This window comes from Mustela nivalis (assembly GCF_964662115.1).
Source record: "Mustela nivalis genome assembly, chromosome: 7".
NCBI lineage: Eukaryota > Metazoa > Chordata > Mammalia > Carnivora > Mustelidae > Mustela > Mustela nivalis.
In genome coordinates this window covers 27,139,580-27,144,840 of record NC_139026.1, presented here as the reverse complement: position 1 = coordinate 27,144,840, position 5,261 = coordinate 27,139,580, and the positions used below count along the sequence as shown (strand labels likewise).

The 5,261-nt window shown below is 42.4% G+C and overlaps 1 long non-coding RNA gene across 1 annotated transcript; it reads right to left on the bottom strand.

Annotated features, from left to right (window-relative positions):
* Window positions 1-510: 510 nt before the first annotated feature.
* Window positions 511-4,979, bottom strand: LOC309869616. Its single transcript, XR_014314290.1, has 3 exons — window positions 4,764-4,979; window positions 4,006-4,137; window positions 511-988 (listed from the first exon to the last, which is right to left on the bottom strand). It is a non-coding gene; the product is annotated as an uncharacterized lncRNA (long non-coding RNA).
* Window positions 4,980-5,261: the final 282 nt, after the last annotated feature.

Genomic DNA, 5,261 nt, shown 5'->3' with positions numbered 1-5,261 from the left:
TTACAGTCTTTACAAGCTGTATGACCCTGAACAGTTTCCTTAACATTCCTGTGAATCCACTCCATCATCTGTAAAATGGGGACAGTCATGTCATGTTCTTTATGATGTGGTTGTGAGGAATGAATGGGTTAATATGGATGAATGTGATGTAATATATATGTGTATATATGTGATATATATATCTGCATATATATATATCTGTATATATGTATATATATTATATATGTGATATATATATATATGTATATATATGTATCTGTATATATACATACCTGTCAATTTGGAGCACATTATAAGCTCTATGTGGGAATTAGTTATTGGTAGTATTACAACTATATGTATTAGTTATTAGTATATTTGTCATATCTTTTATTTAGATTATATGCATTTCAAATTATCTAATAGACTTAGGTTCTTTTTGTAACGTAATTGGTCATCTAATATACCATGTGAGAAACTACCCCAAAACTTACCAGTTTAAAACAACAAACACTTTTTATCTCGCAGGTCTTTTTTTCAAAGATTTTATTTATTCATTTATTTGACAGAGAGAGCACACACTCATGAGAAAGAGAGAAAGAGAGAGTGAGCACACAAGCAGGAGGAGCAGCAGGCAGAGGGAGAGGAAGAAGCTGACTCCCTGCCGAGCAGAGAGCCCAATGTGGGGCTTGATTCCAGGACCCTGGGATCATGACCAGATCCGAAGGCGGAAGCTTTACTGACTGAGCCACGCAGGAGCCCCTATCTCACAGTTTCTGTGAGTGAGGAATCTGGGGATGGCTCAGAGTCTCCCAGGAGTATACGATTGAGGCTTCCCCCAGGGCAGTAGTCATCTATCTGAAGGTTCCATGAGGGAAGGAGCCACTCCCAAGCTCACTCACGTGACTATGGGCAGCCACAGGTCTCTGCTGGATGGTGTCTGGAGACATCAGAGTCTCTCCGTAGGGAGCTCAAAACATGGCAGCTGGCTTCCCACACAGCAGGGGCTCTGAAAGAGGGAGAGAACAAAACAGAATCTCGGGTTTAAACAACTTAATCTCAGAAGTGGTGACCCATCACTTCTGCTATTTTCTGCCTTTAGAAGTGCGTCAGTATGTCCAGTCTATACTCTAGAGGAAGGGATCCCACGAGGACATGAATAGGATGAGCTCATGGTCACAGGGCCCCATCTTAGAGGCTGTCTCCCACACACAGTAAGAAAGAGGAAAATGAGTGTTTGTGCAATGTGCCAACCTTACTGGATAACCCTTGTGGTTCTGAAAAACCATCATCTAACAGACTGAGCAGGAGAGCGGCACAGGTAAATTACGTCTATGGGAAACACTCGATGCTTGGCTTATCCATTTAATAAACATTGGTCGATCCCCACTTTTATTGCAGACACTGTATGAAAAATGAAGGATACTAAGATTAAAAAAAAAAAAAAAAAAAAAACTTTAAACTGGATAGGATCTGGCCCAACTTTCTCACTGAACAAATACGGAATTTGAGGTCTAGAGCAGACAGACTAGTTGTCCCAAGTCCCACAGTAACACAAGCACTGCCAGCACTCAGACCCTCAATCCCTTTCTCCTCTGATGGAAATAAGGGAGTTCCCTGCTGCGGCCTCCTGGGCAACCAATCCTTCCACTTCTGTGACTAGGAAGAAAGACCACAAAAAAAGAACTGAAATCTATGGGACATGTGTTATCTTTAAATGCATATAGTTTTTTTTTTTTTTTAAGATTTTATTTATGTATTTGTCAAAGAGAGAGAGTGAGAGAGCACGAACACACAAACACAGAGAGCAGAGGGCAGAGGGAGAAGCAGGTTCTTCGTTGAGCAAGGAGCCTGAAGTGGGACTCGACCCCAGGACCCTAGGATCGTGACCTGAACTGAAGGCAGATGCTAAACAGACTGAGTCACTCAGACATCCCTAAATGCATGTAGTTTTATTAAAACCAGCCCCTCATATTAGGACATTCTTTACATAAAGACAAACTATAATCCGTGAAGTTCCTACATGCCTAACAGATTTGTATGGGCTCCATTCTTCCTGTCCCCTGTTGTTCCTGGTGCAGACATTGCATTTAAGCTTCCACACACCACCTGACAAAGACAAAGACAAAGACTTAGACATCACCCGAGCCGCACAGAGAGAGAGCTAAGTACCCCTCTGCTGGGGATGGGACTTGCCCCCGGACCATCCAAGCTATAGTTCTCGCCTTTTGCCTCCTGACAAAGGCTGATGTTTATTTGTCTGTTTGGCTTGCCTTCAACCAGAAAGCACTGCTTCCATGTGTCAGACTCAACAAGGCCACTTTCCCCTCTGGAAAAATAAAATAACCTCTGCCCTAGTCATGCCTGGGAATGGAATGCACTTTGAGAGGCAAATACAAGAATTTCATGTGATATAAATAGACTCCATCAATTCAAGGAGCGGGTGTGGAAACTGAAACATTGACAGGTAATTATCAAAGTACCTTAGAAAAGCAAGTTTCTGTGGACAATAGCCGCAATTTATTATTATTATTGTTGCTAGCCTCCCTGATGTTCTCCATTTATGATTCGAGTAATCTTGTCTCTTTTGATGAATGTACCTTTTGTTTTTCATTAGGGTGTCAATGCATTAGACAAAAGGCCTGCTGAGTACGACAAAACTCATGGTCACCTGACAGAGAAAACAGGACTTTATACATGTGAGCCAAAACACAATCGTCCCTGCAGGCTGAGAATGCATAGGTACAAAACCACGTGTCCGCGTGCGCATGCACGCGTCGACAGACCGGAGCGCGCACACAAGAACGTTGCCCTTGACAGTCCTGGAGATGATGTTAAGAATATTTTAGCCAGGTTCAAGTGCTCTATGGCAGATTTGCCAGCTCCAGACCACGCATAACTGAAACCAGCCCCTCTATGCCTCCGACACCTTTATATCTTATTTCGTTGTGATCTTACTGAAACCCTAGACCAATCAGAAAGGAGTAAGAATCCCTCTCCTTCAAAAATCCTCAGGCCCCTTCCCTTAATTAGAGATCCTGAGCTATATGTGGTTGGCCGTGAAGCATTATTTACTCTGAGGCAGCTCCAAGGCTTCAAAGCACTACTTTTCAAACCCTTCCAGCTCCTAAGGGGTGGGAGAGTGGAGGAAGTAGTTCAGCGGTCAGTTGATAAGAGTTTGAGATACCAGCAAACCCGACCCGGTGCTGGGTGTTTAGGCTAGAATTTCAATAGGTTCTTAACTAGTCAGTCCACTGGGGTATGTGGACTTTTTTATCAGTCTAGTATTCTGGGCCAGTGACACAATCTTGGACAGTTGTCAAGAGCTAATAACCTTTTGCAATAATATCCTCAATGGGGAAGGGGAAATGGGGTTTTCCAGGGCTGAAGTCTGAATGATTGTAAAAAAAAAAAATTTTTAAATAGCAATTCAAAAAACACTTAGAATTAGAACAAAAGAGAAAGCAAACCAAACTCCCCCACCTCCCAACAGAAAAAATGTTAAGCCTACGTGTGTCACAAAGGAAAAAAAAAATGTTTTTCAAAGAAAAGCTCAGAATTTTCAATATATGCAGAACATTAATTTTAAGGTAATTAGAAAAAGCTGTTTTCTATTCATCAAAAATCAAAGGTATGTACATTCTGGATAAAGATTTGGCTACCAATCAATAAATTCATAAATACCCATGCAGTCTGAAACATGCCATCCATATTATGTGGTACTTTGAAACCTACTGGGTCCTAAGAGAAATCATAAAAGTGGGAAATCATTTTTAAAAGAACGTATTTTCTTTAAAGAGTTTATTTATCTATTTGACAGAGAGAGAGAGAGAGAGCGCAAGCTGGGGAAACAGAAGAGGGAGAAGCAGGCTCCTTGCCAAGCAGAATCCTGACATGGGACCCAATCCTAGGACCCTGGGATCATGACCTGAGCTGAAGGCAAATGCGTAACCGACTGAGCCACCCAGGCGCCCAAGAACTTATTTTTCCCCCGTGCAGCCTTCACTCCCACCCCTGTGTACTCACTCGAGAAAAATAATTTGAAACATAGAGTGAAACTAGAAATCGCATCCCCTGCAATATTCCAACATTGTTTCTGTTCTTTTGTTCATTCATTTACTGGCTATGCACTCACAAGGCTTCCCCTTTGGCTCCACACTGTAATAGAAAAAAAAAAAAAAAAAAAGGAGTGAGTTACACAGTCCCTACTCAGAGGATCTCCCCTCTTAGTGAGAGTGACACACACAGAAATAAACAATAATACTCTAAATACTGCATCAAGGCACAGCATTATTAAAGTCCAAAATGCTGAGTGTCTAAGACTAGGAGTTTAAAACTGTCTCTACAGAGGAGGCGACATTTAAGCTGAGTCTTAAAATACAAGTACGAGTTGGCTAGGTGGCAAGGGGGGAGCTTCACACATATTTCGGAGAGGATGAAGCATTTGCTTCAGTCAGAGTGTGCATGCGGATGGATGGAAGAGGCGGGAGGAGATGAGGAAAAGTAAGAGCCAGCCTTTAATTGACTCCTATGCCGTGCTGACATATTTGAACCTTATCCCACCTGCAACAGAAAGGTGCTAGAGATTCCTAATGAAAGATTTCCTTTATACTCAAATAATTCAGGTGGTATCACAGAGGATGAAGGAGAAGTTTTGGTTAGAATCAGTTTTTTACATGGCTTCTTAGAAAGTCCAACCAACACCAAGTCTAGTTTCTACCCAAGCTGAATCCCGTGTGTTCTCACATCTCCCTTTTTTTCTTTGTAATTTTCATCCCACTCACCTTTATTTATCTTCCATTGATTGATTCAGTCAATCATTCCATCATTCAGCAAGTATTTGTCCAGCCCTTACTAGAATGCCAGACACCGTGTAGGGACCAGTGATGAGTCCCTAACAAGGACAGGGTCTGCAATCTGGCCAAACTTAGGAGTCTAGTAGTGCTGACAGATTTATTTAAATAGAAGTAATTGAAATGATGTATAAGGAGCAAGATGAAGGGAAGCTATGGGGGTTTCCCTAAGGAAGTGGTGGTCAGCTTGTGACCTAAAGGATGAGTAAGACTTAACCAAAGTTCATGCGTTGGAAGGAGGATGGGGGAAAGGCAAAAATTACCGTGCAACTGGGAAATAACCAAAAGCAGGAGGAAGCATGGTACCTTGGAGGAAGTGAAAGGTGCCCTGCCTGCCTGGACAGTTGAACAAACGGGAGGGATGGGCTGGAGTTAGAGCCTGCGGGGCTATGCTCACTATGTGTACCTACCCAGTAGGCTAGCCTGTGC